The sequence below is a fragment of the Felis catus genome, chromosome A3, assembly GCF_018350175.1.
Source record: "Felis catus isolate Fca126 chromosome A3, F.catus_Fca126_mat1.0, whole genome shotgun sequence".
NCBI classification, from domain to species: Eukaryota; Metazoa; Chordata; class Mammalia; order Carnivora; family Felidae; genus Felis; species Felis catus.
This window is the reverse complement of record NC_058370.1, coordinates 131,519,346-131,538,939: the sequence shown is the minus strand read 5'-3', so window position 1 is coordinate 131,538,939 and position 19,594 is coordinate 131,519,346. Positions and strand designations below refer to the sequence as shown.

The 19,594-nt window shown below is 52.0% G+C and overlaps 1 long non-coding RNA gene across 2 annotated transcripts; it reads left to right on the top strand.

Moving 5' to 3' along the window:
- Window positions 1-2,923: 2,923 nt before the first annotated feature.
- LOC109498411 lies at window positions 2,924-17,340 on the top strand. Of its 2 annotated transcripts, none has more exons than XR_006595987.1 (4): window positions 2,924-4,970; window positions 6,260-6,675; window positions 12,157-13,732; window positions 15,615-17,340. It is a non-coding gene; the product is annotated as an uncharacterized LOC109498411 (long non-coding RNA). The 2 variants fall into 2 exon arrangements; XR_006595986.1 differs by having other exon boundaries at window positions 2,925-4,970; window positions 16,451-17,340.
- The last annotated feature ends 2,254 nt before the right edge of the window (window positions 17,341-19,594 follow it).

The window sequence follows — 19,594 nt, the reverse complement described above, 5'->3', positions numbered from 1 at the left end:
TTGTAGTTTCTATTGAACACAATTTACTTACTTCATGATGCTTCGGTTTTCACCGTGATTAATAGTTCCTTCATTTCCCACTTGACATATATTTATTGAACATCTACCGAGACCCTTTATCCTGTGATGAACGCTAGGAAGAAAGGTGAATCAGATACTGACGGGGTCCTTCGGAGTCCGCAGTCTGGAGGGACAGACAGATAAACGTAGGCCACACGGTGTGGCTTCAACATGACTTTCTATGGAAGCATTGAGGAGGGAGCGATCCCTTCTCTTTAGGAAGCTGGAGGAGCGTCATAAAGAAAATACCACCAGAGAAGTCCTTGGGAAGTTCACCAGCGGGGACAGTGCATGGATAAGTGAAGGGGCCGGCATGAAAGCCATTGGAGGTTGGGAAAAGTATGGTGTGTGAGAGAAAGGTGAGCCTGACTAGGTGCAAGAGCCTTGGGAATGGTTGGTGGGAAACAAGGGGGAAAGAGTTGGTGACTCAAATCTGAGGATTACTATTACGTCTTGAAAATATTTGGACTTTTGGGGAAGAAAGCCCTGACATTAATTTAAAAAAAATTCTTTTAATGTTTATTCAGTTTTTGAGAGACAGAGAAAGAGCATGAGTGAGGGAGGGGCAGAGAGAGAGGGAGACACAGGACCCAAAACAGGCTCCAAGCTCCGAGCTGTCAGCACAGAGCCTGACGCGGGGCTCGAACTCACGAACTGTGAGACATGACCTGAGCCGAGGTCGGATGCTTAACCGACTGAGCCCCCCCAGGCACCCCTAATTTTAAAGGTAAGTTATTTAAATGGTGTAACGAGGGGTGCCTGGGTGACTCGGTCAGTTGAGCGTCCAACTTTGGCTCAGGTCATGATCTCATGGTTCGTGACTTTGAGCCCCATGTGGGGCTTTGTGCTGACAGCAGTGGAGCTGGCTTCAGATTCTCTCTCTTTCTATCTCTACCCCTCCCCCACTCACACACGCTCACGCACTCACTCTCTGTCAAAAATAAATGCTAAAAAAATTGTTTTCAAAAAATTTTTAAAAATGTTTTTATTTATTTTTGAGACAGAGAGAGACAGAGCATGAGCAGGGGTGGGGCAGAGAGAGAGCGAGGCACGGAATCCGAAGCAGGCTCCGGGCTCCGAGCTGTCAGCAGAGCCCGACGCGGGGCTGGAACTCACGGACTGTGAGATCATGACCTGAACTGAAGTCGGAGGTTCAACCGACGCAGCCACCCAGGCGCCCCTAAAAAAATCTTAAGTGGTGTAACCACAGGACTTCAGACTTTAGAGTCAGGCCTGGGGTTGAATCCGTACTGAGCTGTTAGATCGTACCGAATTAAGCTAGCGGCCTCACCTCTGCAGTCGCCGCTTTTTCATAAGTGAACCGTGGCTGTTCCTTCCACTGAGAGCCCTCTTTTTGCACACTCAGGGCCTATATCTCTTTAAACATTACTGCTCTCATCTGGATGTTTTTGTCTCCACCCTCACCCCCTACCCCCCCCAGGCTCATATGTTAAAATCACCCCCAAAAGGTGGGGGTGGAGCCCTCATGAATGAAATGAATAAAAGAAACTCCAGAAGAGATCTAGTCTTTTCCATCCTAGGGGGTTCCGAGGTGCTGGCCATGAACTGGGATGCACATTCATGAGAAGGTGTTGGTACTCGATCTTGGACTTCCAGCTTCCAGCACGGTGAAAGGTGAAATTCTATTGGCTAAGCAAACCCCGCCCTCCGCTCCGCTCTATAGAATTTTGTGATAGCGGCCAGCAGACTAAGACAAGGAAGGGTTATCCTGACTCCCTATTAAAATTGCAATTTGCCCATATCAGTCCTTTCTGATGTCTGTAGTTCTGCTCTGCTTTATCTTCTTTGCTCCTCATAACCCAATGGATCACCTTTTAACATACCCTACATTTATTTGTCATATTCATGGCTTGTCACCTGCCCCTCCCCAGTTACAGTGGATGAATGCTCCTTATTTTGCACATACGGTATGAGCTACACTAGCCTCAGCACCGTGTACTGAGGGGTCAACACTCTCCTGTCCTTTGCGATCCGTCTGTGAAGCTCCTAGACACAGACCCGTCCATTCCATTTGTCCCTCTGTTCCGATGCCACGTCACTTAATGGTTAGAGTTTGATAGCCAGTCTTGAACTCATAAAGGTAATCTGCACTGCCCCTGCCTTCTTCTCCTTCACGATGGGCTCAGCACTACCCAGTGCTTTTGCTCTTTGTGTTGGAGATCTCCAAGGCCTCAGGCAGACAAAGACAGTCTTATCAGGCAGAATATTCCAAGGACACATACGGTGTTTTCTGGAGCAGCTAACCTGTGGACAAGCCCTCCTCTGGAATGTGAAGGATTTGAGCAACCCCGGCCTGCTGGGTTAACCCCTTTCCTGCCCCCTCTCTTTGGGAGTTTAGGATCGGTTTGTCGAATTCTACAAAAATGCCTTGTGGGGACTCGTGTGGTCATTGCATAGATCAGTTTGGGGGGAAATGGCTTTTTTTTTTATGATGATGATCTTCATAATAAGCACGGCATATTTCTCTGCTTATAAAAGTCTTCTTACGTATCATTCAAAAATATTCTATGGCTTTTTAAGTAAACGTCGTGTACATCTTTTGTTGGATTTTTCTCTGCTCTTTTATAGATCTGTTATTTCTGTACCCGCCTCCCTCTTATAAGGAGCTTTGTGAATACCCTGGGTCCATCTAGCTAATTCAGAATAATGTTCCCACCTCAAAATCCTTTAATTAAGGACACTGACAAAATCCCTTTGGCCATAAAAGTTTGTATGCATAGGTTCTGGAGATTAGGACATGGGCATCTTGGGGGCAAGGCGTTTTTCAGCCAACCCCAGACAATCACATTGTGCGTAAATAGGTTATTTCCTCCCCCCCCCCCTTTTATGTTCAATCCTTATGCCTTTGCTTTTTCTTGCACACTGGATCATCCAAGACTTCTAAAACCTTGCTGAATACAAGCAGTGATAGCAGACCTGGGCTTCTATGTTAATGGCGCTGCCTCTCCGATGATCTCACCATCATTTTTATGTTTGCTGTGAGCATTTGGAAGATACTCTGTCAGGTTGTGAAGGTCCTTTATTGCTGGCTCATGATGAGTTTTGTATCAGGCATAGCTGTTGGATTTTATAAAGTGTTATTTCTCTGAAGTGTTGCAGGCCCTTTTAGTGAGAAGTGTAACGTTAACAGTTATCTGTTGCTGCGTAACGATATTCAAACCCAGTAGCTCTGAATGACGATAATTTATTTTCTCCGCTGTGCAATTTGGCCTTGGCTAGCTCCTTTGGTCTGGGGCCACTCATGTCATTTGGCTGCTGTACCGGCAAGAGATGATTCAAGGTGACCTCACTCCCATTTCTGGCCGTGGGCTAGGCCTGTCAGCCAACGGGTCCCAGTTGTTCTCCGTGGGGCCTCTCCAGGAGGGTGGCCCAGCGTTTTTGCATCCCGGTGGCAGCATCCCATGACGGCTGCCCCTGAGGAGCGTCTCTGCTGGGCACGCTTGCTGTCACCCTGTTGGCCAAAGCAGGTCACATGACTAGCGCCGGAGCCAATGTGGGAAAGCCTACGCCGCAGGTGCCTCCAGGGGGTGGGCTTCACCGCGGGCATTGAGACAAAGGTATCGCACACGCCGTCTTCAGCTTTGGGCTGTGACAGAGGCCGGCGTGTCTATACACGTTTGGGTCTAGGAGCTGCTTCATCAGACCCGTCTCCCCACGCGCTCTGTCATGACCGCCTGTCCCGTGCCTCATGGCTCTGGAGACACCCAGTAACTTGGCTGCCAGGGGAAGGAAGAATGTTGTAGACCTTCTTGACTCACGGAGTTTGGCTTCACTACAGGAGGAAACCCCGAGACGCTAATTTCCTCTGGACCCAACCCCACCGCCTCTTGCAAGCTTTCCCACTGCCTGTGGTGACTCCTTGCCACCAAGGGCAGAGTTATGGGGACTCCCTTGACCTGGCTCCCTCTCCCCTCCTCCCTGATGCCTATGAAGCCGGTGGGGGGGGGGCGGTGGAGGGGGCTGCAGTCTCTTTAGAGTTTTCTTTAGAAAAGCTAAGGTGCATAAAATCATCCCCTAATCGCCCAAAGCTTGGTTCTAACCCCCAGCTCTGGCCTTCTGTAATTTTTAGCATGCTCGTTATAGATCAAGGTTATACAGCAGAATGCTTCAGTCCCGAGCGTGGCTGGGTTTATGTGCTGTTCGGGAAGCGCTGGGTACTCCAGTGATGAACAGAACGGAGGACACTTCCGAGCAACCGCGGGGTAGTTAACATGACGGATGGAGAAGTATGGGGTGGTGTTTCCGCCTCCGGTCAGGTCACTGAGGAGAAAGGAAGGAGTAATTAAGACGGCTGGGTAATGCTTCTGGAACAGTTAGCCTCTGCAGGCCGGAGGCGAGTCCGCAGGGGCGGGGAAGGAGGGGCTGGAGAGTCAGGAAAGGGAGTGAGCTGCTTGGGAGGCGGCTCATTACCATGGAAATGAAGGAAGAGTGAGGCACTGACCTTGAACGGGAGGAGGGAGCTGGACAAGGGCCACCACGGAGAAGGTTACGGCCCTGAGGGAGTCACTTGCAGTCCCTGTGCTCAAACATCAAGGTGGAACATGAATCTGAGCGTCGCCCCTCTCTAGCCCCTGACATTTTCTTGATCACCATTCTGCTAATGGAGGAGGGAATATGAATGTCAGCTCAGTGAGATTCTACCTCAAATTCACCTTTGACTCACAGCCTTGGCTGGAATTGGGTTTTTCCCTCCCCAAAGCTTCGAGCTGAGTCGACGCCTCCCAGAGGAGCTACAGGGACGCGGTCTTCTGTCCCTGTCCCAGGAGACTGCTTCTTCCACCGGGATGGGACAGAAAGAGCTGGAAGGCGGGATGGCCAGAGATCGGATGGCCCGTGACCATCCTCCGCCTGGGCTCCGCTCTGCTCCCGCTGCCTGGGCCAAAGTGCAGGTGAGATGGGGGGAGGGGCATTCCCTTCTCCTGGGCTATCAACTAACGAGCCACTGCCACTGGCCTGGCCAACCAAGTGGCCGCCCTTGGTGAGCCATGCAGCATCTGTATTGGAATCATCTGGGGGTATGATGGAAGTCCTTTTCCGGGCCCCATCCTGTACTTTCTGAGCAGAACATCCCTTCAGAGCTTTGGACTCTGCCTTTCTTTTTTCTAAGCTGTGGAAGTGACGCTTTTGCGTACGACCGCCGCTCTGGTGCACGCCTTGTCACTGACCCTTCCCTCTCACTCTGTCCCCTTCGCCTCGCTCAGTCTGGCGCAGGGTCCCGGAGTGGCTTTGCAACACCGCGGGGCATGGCCCGCAAAGTCGGCTCTTCTCCCTGAACAGTGGAACCCGGGGCGGGTGCCTTGTGCCTCCTATCCATCCTCACTGTGAGAATAAGGCTTCCAGCCAACACTTCCTGGCTGCTGGGGAGGTGGGGGTGAGGAGTCTGGCGTTGGGGGGTGCAGTTTAGCCCCACAGACCAGGCCTCAGACCTGCCGGGTGCCTTTACATGAGCTAATCACACGAGGTAATCCTGGGAGAGCTCCCAGCAGGGGCCACATCTGTGGTCCCAGCGGCTCCCACCTGCACTGGGACCCTCCCAGGTCTCCTGGCAAATCGTCTGCCCCACGGGACTGCTTGTTTTTGACGATAGAGGGGTGTTTGCTGATGTATTCATGAGGCTTTTCCAGGGAAACAGAACCAATAGAACAACAGAATCTATATGTCTAAAGTTATACATAGAGACAGATTCTATCTATCTATCTATCTATCTATCCATCCATCTATCATCTATCCATCCGTCCACCTATCATCTATCTGTCAAGATTTTAAGGAATTCATTCATGTATCGATTGTGGGGGCTGGCAAGTCCCAAATCTATTATAGGGCAAGTGGTATTTTGGAGATCCAGGTTAAGGGGGATGTTGCAGTCTTGAGTCTGAAGGCTGGAAAACAGACTGAATTTCTGTGTTGCATTTTGGAAGCCGAATTCCTTCTCTTGAGATACAGGGCTTTGCTCCAAATGTCTTCAGCTGATGAGACGAGGCCCACCCGCCCTATGGAGGGTGAGCTGCTTTACTCAAAGTTTACTGCCGTCAATGTTAATCTCAACCCAAACTGCAACATCTAGACTAGTGTCTGATCAAACAACTGGACACGATAATCTAGCCAAGTTGATGCACAAAATCAATCATCAAAGCTTGTTTGCTTTTGATCTTTGTTCTTTTTTTTTTTTTATCTCCAGTTCCTTCCGATCCCTGGATAGAAAAAAAACATGGCTCATAGGGAGGAACGCGTTTAAAATGAAATCCCAAACTGAAATCGGTCTGCTGCCCCAATTCTGGTCAGAGTGGAAGAGAAGAGCCACTGAAGGCTGGTTGTCATGGCTCCAGAGGGAGCACATGATTGCTGCCGTCTGGCCTTTGCAGAGAGCTGGAGAGTCTCTGTGCCTCATTCCGCTCCAGAGCAAGCAGTTTTCTCTCCTTTGGTGCCAGAAGTGCTGATGAGCACGTCTCTCCTCGGTGAGGAAGGGAAAGCTTGGACTGCGGGTTCTTTCGAGGATCTGAAGCTCTTGGTCCTGGTTATCTATTTCCACTTGGTGCTCTGAGAGATTAGCACTTTTCCTGCAAACGGAGTGCAATTTCTGTGAATTCAATCAAGGTACGTATTTTTTTTTTTTGCGTGCGAGCTGCACGGAATCGCACTTAGCAATTTGTCACCTCTTCCAATGAAACCCGGTCTCTTGGCGGGAAGGGGATGGGTGGAAACTGCCATTAGGATGGGGGGACGGAAGCTGTGTGTTGCTGCTTCTCTGAAATCAGGCCCTGCGGCCTGAGCTGCAGGTCTGGATGTGAAAGAAATCTGACTTTCTAAAAAAAAAACTTCATTTTTTTTTCCCCGCTATGTGATAGCTGTGTATTTAGGGCAAAATTGTCTGGGGTTTTTGCGAAAACGTAAGCGTGTGGCTGCCTGCGGTGGCAGATAGGAAACATGTGTGCCCCTGCCGTCCTGAAGCCTCTGGGGCCGTCTGTGAGACCACCAGCTTCCCACTGATCACGAATCCCTTTTCCGGTCCTGATGTGCCCATTTCGTAGATGAGAAAACCGAGGATAGATGACCAGCCTCAGGGTCCACCTATCTGACATCATGCTTCTTGGTGGTTAACGCTGCATTCCAGTTTCATCAAAAACCCGCAGGGCTCCAGAAAAAGGTTTCGTGTCCGTGGCATGGCTGACTGTGGGCCAGGGTCCCAGCTGGCTGTAGCATAGTTCTGTGATGACTTCCTTCTCCCGGCTTAGCTCTCAGGGCACTGCCTGCCTCTGTCTCTCTGACGTTGCTGGGTGAATTGTGTCAGGACAAAGAAAGGGCTGTGTTCCCTGGCGCACTCCGGCTCCTGACATTGTTCAGTGAGCAAAATGGAAGACCAAATAAATAACAGGAATCGTTTAGTACCGTGTGCCAGGCAGGTCCCTCAAATAGGACCCGCAGCGACTGGCCACGCTTGCTAGGAGGCTATTCCCCCGGAGAAGAGAGCTTTCCAAATATGCTGTTCTTCTCCTTCACTGCAGTACAGAATATTTGGAGAGTATAGATAAAAACTAACCTTGCCCAGAATCACGTCCTCTAAACGATGTCAGCATCTTGGGGTTATTGCCGGAGGTGCTGACGCTGGCTGGTGCCCGCTCGCAGGAGCTAAATGAAGGCGTTTATTCCCCATTTCAGTGGGGAATATATGTCACCGCAGAGTGACGTCCCCTTGGCAGCTTGAAATCAGTCACGGTGGGAGTATTCACATCACAGTAACTGGCACATAAACTAGGTTCTTTGCTTGCTTTACACGTATCAGTACTCAGCTGGATATGGTCTTCCAGGTTTCTTTTCTATGTTCTAAGCAGAGCGTAACTACTTTTTTTTTTTTTTAACGTTTATTTATTTTTGAGACAGAGAGAGACAGAGCATGAACGGGGGAGGGCCAGAGAGAGAGGGAGACACACAGAATCTGAAACAGGCTCCAGGCTCTGAGCTGTCAGCACAGAGCCCGACGCGGGGCTCGAACTCATGAACCGCGAGATCGTGACCTGAGCCGAAGTCGGACGCTCAACCGACGGAGCCACCCAGGCGCCCCGCTACTTTTTAATTTAACGTAACAACGCAAACATTTCCTCCTGGTATATAGAAAAAAAAAACTTATAGCACCATTTTTTTTTAAATAGAAGCAGAAGTCTTTATTGAATGGATGCATTATAAATTACTTAATGGTTCAAATTATTGGGCATATATATTGCTTTCGATTATTAGAAGTTGTGCCTCAGCGAGCATATTTATGTATTAAGCGTCAATTTCCAGAAATAGACTTAGTGGGTAAACTGACACCACATTCTTTGGCTCCTGGTGAGTAGCGTCTCGTGTTTCCCTGAAGCGGAAAGCTCACTGCTCTGAGTTTCAGTGTCGTCTCTCCCACTGTCTTGCCCACCAGCTCTTGAGTTCCTTGAAATCAGTGACCTGCGTTTTGCTCCTTATCCTTGGTACCTGGTGCAGTGCTGGGCTTATGGAAAATGCTCACTACCTAGTTACGAATCAAAACGATGCCTCGTTTATGCCTAAACAAGGTGTTCCAATGTTCCGTGCTGCCTGCATTTCCACCAAATCCTACAGGACGTCGAGAGGATCAATAAAGTCGGCAAAAAGAGGCAACTTCCGCTAGGAGGTGAAAAATGTTCTGTTACTGTGCTTGTTTGCAAAAAGGACGTGTTGTAAGTGGAACGTACGAGAAGATAAAACGGCCCTGGGTGGCCTGGTGAATGCTTGGAGGAGCGTGGAGGTCTTAAAACATTGAAGAGAGCGAGCCGGGAGCCACCCGAGGCCCCTCCAGGATTTCTTCCCTGATTTCTTGGGTATTCACTGAATGCTTCTTTGATACTTTAATATCTCCCCAACAGCTACCGTAGCTTTCAAACAGCCTGTCCCAACCAGGTGGCCAGGAGAGTCACAACCCCAGACAGTTGAGTGCTACCAGGTAGAGGCCTCCCTCGTAGCCTCTTTCTCCCCTTGCTTACGGTCCATTAGATTTTTTTCTCAAACTTGGCCCTTGACTTTGCTTCCTAGTTTCCGCTCCTCTTGGTCTCCGAGATTTCTTGTACGTGAGCCTCACGGTTCTCTATCACAACAGGGAGGGCCCGACAGATCTGAGTTTGAATCCTGGTCTTGCCACTTACCAGTTGTTTGACCTCTGTCAAGGGATTTAACTCTTCGGGTCTCCATTTTATGATCCGTAAAATAGTTTTGTGGCGATGAGAAAACCCAACGAGCTCTCAGCGTGTACTAGGCATTCAGTGAAAGGAAGCATTACTGTTTTTCTTGGCCAAGGAATTGGGGTTGTACTCACTTTCGGATATTTTTCCACTTTGGCTACCTTGAGTAGAAACTCCCATCATAGCCCCCTACCCTGGCTTCAAAGCCAAACTTCCCTTCCTCCCTCCTGGCTCCCCATCCGGTCTGCTTCTGCATCAGGCAGATCGTACCTTTGGCTTCTAGTGGTTTCATCCATGTGAGTTTGGCTTTGAAGCCAACAACGACTGGGTTAAGAGATCTTCTTAAAGGAAGGCATAATACTCATCTTCTTAAAGGAAGGCATAATACTCTCTTCTTCTTCAAAAAATTTATTAAAAGAATTTTTTTGAACATTTATTCATTTTTGAGAGACAGAGAGACAAAGGGGCAGAGAGAGAGGCAGACACAAAATTCGAAGCAGGCTCCAGGCTCCGAGCTGTCGGCACACAGCCCGATGCGGGGCTTGAACCCACAAACTGTGAGATCACGACCCGAGCCGAAGTCGGACGCTTAACCGACTGAGCCCCCCCCAGGCGCCCCTCTTCCAATAATTTCTATTAACAATCTGATTTCAGTTTCCTGACCTCTTTGAACTCAGAATGAAGTTCTGGACGCAGCTTCCTGCAAGGATTGAGCTCAGTCGGCTGGAACCAGGGGACCCTTTTACCTTCACCAACGCCACATTGTTGCCTTGTCCTTTTTCTTGGTGGAGATTTATATGGTTTTCATGCTGTCTCAGTTTCCTCCGTCACCCGGTGGATTGTTCTTTTACAGATGAAGAGCCTGACGTCCAAGGCAACTAAATGAGTTGTCCAAGGTCGCTTCGGAAGGAGGAGGGCTGGAGTCGAACCCTGTCTTTATGCCTCCACAACTTGTACTCTGTCTACCGTGGGCCTTCTCTGCATCCCAGTTTCATTATTTACACCACGAAAACAGAAACACTCTGTCACATCAGATAGCTGTGAAGAGCCAAGCAGGAGGCATCCATGTGGCTCTGGACAAAGTTGGTCAGAGCCGTTAAGAGCAGTTCCGACTATCTTGGGTAATCGGCGTCTAGACAGATCTTGTCACCAGGCAGGGCCGGAGGGATGGAGACCAGGTGGGGAGTGACTGCGCGGGGCCATAGAACTAGGGGTGACACACAGGTCAAGTGAGGAAAGCCAGTCGAAGACGGGCCACGGTCTCAGATGCCCCGATGTGCACTACTCAGGGGTGACCGGAGGTAATTAACGAAGCCTTCTCTGTATTGACTGCCAACTGGGTTGTCTATAGTGACGCTAAAAGGAACTATTTAGTAAATCTAACCCAAATGGACTCCTGCTCACCAATTACCGGCCCCATTAACTTAGCACAAGTTTTCAACCTGTTTTGTATAGCTGATAAAAAAGGGCCTCTGGTGACGGTAGGTGAGGTCTCCAGCAAAGTCTCAGAGTGGTGCTTCATGGAGATTCTTCCTGCAGTAACATCCCGAGTCAATCATGGACTTTTTGAGCTACTGAAGGAGCCCATCAGAAGCCATCTGAATGCGGCTGAGCCCCCTGGGGCGATGTCCAGGCTTCCAGGGTGGCCGGCAGTCTAGCCGCACTCCTTCCAGAATGGAGGCTAGACCAAGCTTATCTTTCTTGGCGGCACAGGCCAGGGTGAGGTGCCCACCGCAGAAACACTCTGAACGTGGCAACCCAGCGTCCCCGCCAAGCTCCGCCATACCCCAGCCACCCTCGCTTGCCCTTGAACTAATGCGTCCGCCTGGAGAAATGCGTGTCCCCAGTGAAAAATCTATTGGCCTTTGGGCTCCTCTCCTAAATCTCTTTGTGGCCTGGCTGACTCCTGGGTTCTCACAAAGGGGTCGAAACGTGTGCAGCCCAAGCCCCTGCTTTCTCGAGACGCGCGTGGCGAAGCGTGGGGGTGGTCTGTGCCGTGGCGAGCGTGTCCCCGCGCCACTGGCTGGGCGGCCGCGCTCCTTCTGTCGAGGTTGGTGGCAACGGCCTTCTGGGTGGGAGTCCGGCGCAAAGAACCCACATCCTCCCTGGAGCCTCCTTCCTTCCTCCGCCACTCCGCGGGGCCGCCCCCCAGCCTCTGCCTCTTGTTTCGCGTATTGGGACCACGTGCACGTGACGCGTTGCGAGCAGAGAGTCCCCCGCAGACGACACAGTTCTGCTTTCTCCCACTCAGCGTACGAAATACGCGGGCAGTTTCCCGGGCCTGCGGCGAAACCGAGAAGGGGAGGGGCGCCTGGGCGGTTCCGTCGGTTACGCGGCTCAGGTCGTGAGCTCACCGTGGTGCGAGGGTTCGAGCCCCGCCTCGGGCTCTGTGCTGACAGCTCGGAGCTTGGAGCCCGCTTCCGATTCTGTGTCTCCCTCTCTTTCTCGCTCTCTGCCCTTCCCCAGCTCGCACTTTGTCTGTCTCTCAAAAATAAATAAATGTTAAAAAAAACCAAAAAACAAAACAGAGAAGGGGAAATGCAGAGGCTTCTGGGCCTGGGAGGCCCGGAGGAGTCCATGAGAATGTCCGCAGCCCTGCGTGGGTGCACAGCCTGGAGCGTGCAGAGCGAGCATCTGGGGCGTCCACACTGCCCAGGAATCCGCAGGGCAGCCTGTGCCCTCTGCCTGGTGCCGGCGTAACCCGGCCTCTCCCCGAACTCACCGTGGCCATGCAGGGGAACACGCTTCTTGCCGGAACGTGAGCCGGGCTATGGTGCCCTGATGTTTCCCCTCCTGTTTCTGGCTTCAAGGGAAGGGCTGGGGGGATCGCAGAATGCTGAAGGGACAGGCAAGGACCCCCTCCCACCTGTGTGTCCTTCCCTGCCTGCAGATGGTGGCAAGATCCTGCATGCCGCGACTTCTCCAGGGTGGACGCCAGGCTTCTTCATCTGAGCATCCTAGTGCCCAGCCCAGGGCAGGCCCTTCTGAAGGCCACGTCTGCCCACCTGGGCCCTGGCAGCGGGTCCCCCTGGGCTCCCAGTGGAATGAGCCAGAACCTGCTCACCGGGGTCAGCAGGCCCGGGCTCAGTCACCGGGAGCTACCTCTAGGGTTAAGACCTGTGCTGCCCGCTGGTCCTCTCAAACTAGGTCTCTTCCTGTGCACCAATGAGAAAAATCAGGGCTGCAGCCTTCCGGGATGTACTAAAGAGGAAATGAGATGGTGTCTGTCACTGCCCTGCAGGGTGCCTGGGACAGAAACAGGCACCCAGCAAAGGTAAGTGGGCTCCCTCCCTTCTGTCTCCCTCCTTTTGTTTCTAGGTTTTCCAAACTCGCGAACTGTTCTGTCTCCGGGAGGAGTGAACACAGCACTGGGCTTCGAGAATGAGCGCCGGGATTTTCCTGCAGGATTTGCCTCCTTCCAGCCTCCTCACATGGAGCGAAGCCCTCCCGAGAGGCAGCCCAGAGGACTCCTCCAGGACGTGGGGCCTGGCCTCACACTGCGGAGCTGAAGTCTCGCTCTCCCGTGCTTCGCTGGGCCGTCGCGCTGCCCCTCTCTCTGTTTCTTCGTCTGTGATACGAGAAGGACCACGGTTCCCGTTTCCTTGGGTTGTCGTGGGGATCAGAGGAGACAGAAGTACCTGTGAAACTCTTGGTGAGACTCCGTAAGGTTGGGCTACTTCTTCCTCATCTGCAAACTAACGTGGGGATCATACTCCCGACCGTGGCCACGCTGAGAAGACCAGCAGACGCAGTGAAGAGTGTGAACATGCCTTTGGAGTCTGCAGAATATGCTATACATACAGGAGTCATTGTTACGCCGCCCTCGGAGCCTTTCCGGCGGCCTCTCGTGGACCATGAGCTCTTCCAGCGGAAACGACAGCTCCAACTTTGTGTCCCCACGAACTTCTCTTTTAGCGTCTGTAACTCCGATTGGCCTTTCTGTTCGCACGCCTGACCCCTCACTCGACTGTACTCTCCTTGTGCTAACGGAACGCATCCGGTTCGTTCCCGTACCCCCAGCGCCCAGCCAAGGGTGCGCAGTAAATGTCCACGGAACGAGGGGCGCCTGGGTGGCTCCGTCGGTGAAGTGTCCGACTTCGGCTCAGGTCACGATCTCGCGGTTGGTGAGTTCGAGCCCCGCATCAGGCTCTCCGCTGTCGGCACAGAGCCTGCTTTGGATCCTCTGTCTCCCTCTCTCTCTGCCCCTCCCCTCCCCAAAAGTAAATGAACGTTAACAAAAATATATCCGCAGAACGAATCCAGGACTTCAAAGGGACAGAGGTTGACCAGAAAGCCCTTGCCCCTAGCTCTGCTCCTTTATAACTTACTGATATTTCCCTCTCTTTGGGGAAGAAGGGAGATCTCATTAGATCGTGAACATGTTAGTCTGGATATGGGTACAAACAGCTGTACAAGACCCAGCACTGGCCTGGCTGGGCCGTGAGCAGAGACCCTGCTATGACGTGGTGAGTTTTCCTCTCCTGTTTCCTGCTTCGAGGTGGGGGGCGGGGGGAGGGCTCTGATTTGTTTGGTTTGCACTGGAAATAATAGAGGTGGTTGGGGGCTGTGGGTTCTGGGTTGGTCGGTTTGCATTTGAAAGTCAGGCTCACTGGAGAGTTGTGGGACTGTCTCTAGAATCTGCCAACCCTAGGAGGGGAGGGGAAGTTCCTCCAGGATCGGCAAGACCCCAAGAGGTCACAGCATCAGAATACAGAAGTTGCTAGAAGCCTGGGGTAGAGGAAATCTTATTTGGGAATGCTTGACGAGTGACATATAGAAACCAAGTGTCTGCAGTCACACGCCATTTCCCGTCTGGCTTTTGGGGCCTGGTGTGGCCAGATCGGGGCAGGCACCATGGAAAAATGGCAGGGACATTTGAGCATCAGACGTGGTACCTTGGGAACGTTCGCTAGCATCTGGGGGTGTGGGGGATGGGTGCGCTGAACTGCATGTCTAGTCTCTAGGTCTTGGTTGTGGGTTATCGGAGAAGAAGAGAAGGAATCTTTCCCTGTGCGCAGAGCTCTCAGGCAAGCCCCTCCTCTGTGCGACAAAAGCGCACATCCCTTCTCAAAAGGGAGAGGAAGAGAGAGATGTGAGGATGTGCCATGGCAATGGCTTCATCCGAGTCATGGAGGACAGTGGTGCCTTCCTTCCTTCCCTCCTTCCTTTCCTCCCTCACCCTCCCTTCCTCCCTCCCTCCCTCCCTCCCTCCTTTCCTCCCTTCCTCCCTTCCTTCCTTCCCTCCCTCCTTTCCTCCCTTCCTCCCTTCCTTCCCTCCCTCCCTCCTTTCTTCCCTTCCTCCCTCCCTCCCTTCCCTCCCTCCCTTCCTTCCTCCCCTCCCTCCCTCCTTTCCTCCCTTCCTTCCTTCCCTCCCTCCCTCCTTTCTTCCCTTCCTCCTTTCCTTCCCTCCCTCCCTCCTTTCCTCCCTTCCTTCCCTCCCTCCCTCCTTTCTTCCCTTCCTCCCTCCCTCCCTTCCTTCCTCCCCTCCCTCCCTCCTTTCCTCCCTTCCTTCCTTCCCTCCCTCCCTCCTTTCCTCCCTTCCTCCTTTCCTTCCCTCCCTCCCTCCTTTCCTCCCTTCCTTCCCTCCCTCCCTCCTTTCTTCCCTTCCTCCCTCCCTCCCTTCCCTCCCTCCCTTCCCTCCCTCCCTTCCCTCCCTCCCTTCCTTCCTCCCCTCCCTCCCTCCTTTCCTCCCTTCCTTCCTTCCCTCCCTCCCTCCTTTCCTCCCTTCCTTCCTTCCCTCCCTCCCTCCTTTCCTCCCTTCCTTCCTTCCCTCCTTCCCTCCCTCCCTTTCCTTCCCTCCTTCCTTCCCTCCCTCCCCTCCCTTCTTTCCTCCCTTCCTTCCTCCCTCCCTTCCTCACCCCTACCTCTCTTCCTTCCTCCCTTCTTCCCTCCCTCCCTCACCCCTCCCTTCCTCCCTTCCCCCCTCCCTCCCTCACCCCTCCCTCCCTCCCTTCCCTCCCTCCTTCACCCTTCCCCCTTTCTTTCCCTCCCTCCCTCACCCCTCCATCCCTCCTTCCCTTCCTTCCCTTCCCTCCCTCCCCCCTTCCTTCCTTCCTTCCTTCCTTCCTTCCTTCCTTCCTTCCTTCTGATATGTGATTGCTTGCTGAGTCAGTGGGTTCTGGGATGCAGGTGTGAACAAGACACGCCCCTTGCCTCAAAGGGCTCCCCAGCTACTCCACAACAGAAGCGAATAAATGCACCCGGCAGTCGGTCGGGCGGGGGGCGGGGGCGAATGGGTGAATTAGAGGTTGTGGGGCCGTCTCTGAGGCTCTGAGACCCTTCTTCTCCGTTGTTCGGTTGGTCTCCTGGCCTCACTGTGTGTGGCTCTTTGACTCCCATCATCCACAGATCTCTGTGGACCCCAAGCTCAGTGTTGAATGGAACGAGAACTGGCTAGTTTGCCGTCAGAGACGAGGTCCTCTCACCAGGGCCCCTTCGTAATCAGCGCTGAAATCTGACCTGCACGGGAGACCCTGTCCTGAGCACGCTTCTTTTTCACGCCCGTGTGTCAAGGTCCATGGCCTCCACTGAGCTTAAACACACACGTGTGTCTCAGCTCCCCGCCCCGTCAGCTGGAGGCCAAGGGAGCCCCTCTAGAGACTGGACACTGCGGAGAGCCACAGGCACAGTGGGACCGTCTCCTGGGGGGGGCCTGGGTCCGTTCGCCGGGGTCAGTACCACCCTCTTCAAACCCAATTGCTTACTGACCTGCCTTCCAGCTCCTTTGGGCCACCTCGAAGCCACTGAGGCCAAAATGACAAAGCATAAAGATCGTAGTTACAAAGGGCTAGGTTAATAACAACTCCACTGACTTAATGGTACTTGAATAGCCCTTTACTATCTACAGGCCATATTTATCGCCGGTATATCCCCTACACCTCACCACAAAAACCCACGAAGTGCATATTTATTGTCATTTCCCCCTCTGCGAAGTGGACTTTATCAGGATGTTTTGTGGCTTGTCCGCGATCACAGAGCCAGCGACGGAAGGTGACGTTTTCCGGCCGTCAAGCTCAGTGGTCTGGACGCTGCTCCGTGAAGTTACTGTAAATGAACGGCCTACAGGACTTTCCAGAACAGCTCTGTTTGAGGGTTGTTTATGGGTGGAAAAACAAAACAGCGTTTCAGGACCAGATCTTTTGGGGAAACGCTCTTCGCACATAATGAAATGATTTTCTTTACAGGGGGATCTTTAGAGCCTTTCCCTTGTCCATCCTCAAGCCGTCCATGCGACCCTGTGGGATCTAAGCTGGCAGGAGGGCCTCCGAGGTGGCGTGGACGCTGAGAAGAATTGCACAGAAGAGGCCACGGCGCAGAATTGAGCCCCGAAGGGAAAAATACCAGCGTCGTTAACACATGAAGGTCAAATCCAGGCTGCTCAGTGTGCATCCAGAGCTCCTGAGTTGCCGGGCCAAGGCGGACCTCCCCCCTGCTTGGCCCCGGCTGCCGACGGTGCCCAAGATGCCGGGAGCCGGCTGTTCTCTCTTACTAAATTAGGCATCTATTTCGTTTGGCTGTCCGCGTTTTGAGAAGCTGTGGGGACAATCCCTGTGGTCCTCTGCTAGACGAGGGAGGCCCGGGGAAGTTGGTGGTGGCCAAGGGTAACAAAAAGAAAAAGGGAGTGACTTTGTGGAAGAATGGCTCTCAAAGCGCTTCTGTTTTTGTTAGGGTCTCGGAGAAGGTCGCGAGGGAAATGAGACAAGATTAAAAGGGAAAGACGGCCTATCTTCTCTGATGGATTCTTGAATAATTTCCAGCAAACTTCGTTCTCCTCACCGTTGGTGTTTGGGGGGAGGTGGTGCGGGGCCCATGAAGGAGACCCGACCTCTTGGTGAATGTCCGAAATGAGAGTGGGTCCAGTTCGCTGGTCACCACAGTGGAGGCAGGTTGTCCCGTGGCAGCTACGGGGACGCCTCCTCAGCTGGGCCGGGCCTTCCTCTGAGTGGCCAAGTTCTACCTCGTCCGCTCATCTGTCAGCCTCCTGGGGTTCAACCTGCCCATCCCTTTTAGTAGCTAATCACCTTTCGCTCTATCAGCAATTTTTTTTTAATTAAAAAAATGCTTTTAATGTTTATTTATTTTTGAGAGAGAGCGTGAGCAGGGGAGGGGCAGAGACAGAGGGAGCCACAGAATCCGAAGCAGGCTCCGGGCTCCGAGCCGTCAGACAGAGCCCCACGCGGGGCTCGAACTCGCGAACCGCAAGATCGTGACCTGAGCCGAAGTTGGAGGCTCAACCGACCGAGCCCCCCAGGTGCCCCGTCAGCAATTCTTTATATTAACATTTCCTGGCTCCGTTTTCTGCTGTGGTGTCTCACCTCTGCATGAATCCCATGACACGGGTCATCACAGTCTTTGAGCTTTTTATCTTTTCCTGGTGGACCCACCCTTGGCATCATAGTGAAATTGCTCGCCTCTCTGAGAGTGCTTGTTTGCTTTAAAGCCGAAAAGTTACTTGGTTTTACAGTCGTGTGGTGGGTCCATCTTTTTTTGGGTTAGTATTTGCTTGAATTTGTTTTCTTTTGGCTTACCCTCCACTTTCTGCATCTTTGTTTTTAAGGTGTGTTTGTTGGTAACTAACATACAGTTGGAATTTGTTCATTCTGGTCCTTGGGATGTTGGCCTTTCTGGGGTTCTGTCGGGAAGCGGGGTGCTCCGAGGGCCTTTGTCTTTGAGAGCCTTGAAATCTCCGAGCTTTCGGGTCAATCACCAAAAGGTGCCAAATGCGAGAACCATCTCTCTTGGCTTCCTTTCTCTTCAGGCTTTTAGCTCCTGAAATCCTTGCTTCCTTAGTGGGCTTCCAATATGTTTAGATAGAAAAATTTTCGTCTCGCTTTTGTAGTTGTCTTGGAAGGAGGATTGTTATGAAACAAGTTAATCTGCCATAGCTGCGAGGGGGAATCTGGAGATATTCAGGCAGGAAAGTAGATTGGTTTCTTTAAGGAACTGGCTGGACCTAGGGGCACCTGGGTGGCTCAGTGGGTTGAGCATCTGACTTTGGCTCCGGTCATGATCTTGTAGTTTATGAGTTCTACCTGTGCATCGGGCTCTGTGCTGACAGCTCAGAGCCTGGAGTCTGCTTCAGATTCTGTGTCTCCCTCTCTCTCTGTCCTTACCCCGCTCTCTCTCTCTCTCTCTCAAAAATAAATAAACATTTAAAAAAATTGAAAAAAAAAAAAAAGAAACCGGCAGAGCCTAAAGAAGCACCCCAAACAAGACAAAGGGAGGTGAAGCATATGTCACCCAGAGCACTCCCAACCCATGCTGGGAGCATCTCACTCAGGAGGTGAAGAAATGCCATGCCTATTTTTTTTTAAGTTTGTTTATTTTTTTTTGAGAGAGAGCCAGAGCACAAGCTGGGGAGGAGCAAAGAGAGAGAGAGAGAGAGGGAAAATCCCAAGCAGGCTCCACACCATCAGTGAAGAGCCGGACATGGGGCTCAATCCCATGAACCGTGAGATCACGACCTGAGCTGAAACTAAGAGTCAGATGCCCAACAAACTGAGTCACCCAGGCGCCCCTGTAAAGCCTGTTAAGAACTGATAAAAGATGGGAGCCTTAGGTCCACGGGCGGTGAATGCTTGATTGAAATGAGGGAAACCGGGGAAGGTGGGGGTGGTCCATGGAAGCACCCCAGCCACTGCTGTGTCAAGAGACACTGATGGAAGGCAGCCATGGCCAGAAGCCTCTGATGCTGGAATAAATATCTGGAATCTCTGCGAAGGCACACCCAGATTGAATTGACTCAATAATTAAAAAAACTTTTACACAGATAGTTGTAGCTTGGTGGTTGTATTTCTTTGCGTGCTGCTCTGTATCCTATTTTTATTTAAGTTTTGGATACTTGTCAGTTATTCTGCTATAGGGCCTGGCATATAGAAAACCTTAGGGGCGCTAGCGGGGGGAGCCCTGAGCATGACTGCACTTGCTCCAAATTCAGTGGTTTAAGCAGGAGCAAACTGGAATCCGGTGGGGCTCTTACCTTTGGTGAACATTGTCTTTCCCGTGGAAAGTGCTGGAAATGTAGACATCGTATTTTAGGATAGGGTAGAGAGCTATCTGGGACTGGCCTTGCTATCGATGGCAAACCGGGTGAGGATGAACTGGAGTGAGTGATGGGGAGAGATGAGCTTTGGAGTCAGGTGACCCGGGTAGAATCTCACTTAGCCACTCACCACCTGCGACACTTGGAAGGTTATTTAATCTCCCCGTGCCTCAGTGTCCTCACCCTCCTGCCACCCTTACGGGTCCACGGTGAGGAATAGATGAGATAATATGTCGAAAGTGCCTCCTCAGTGAATATTCTTTTTTTTTTTTAAGTTTTATTTATT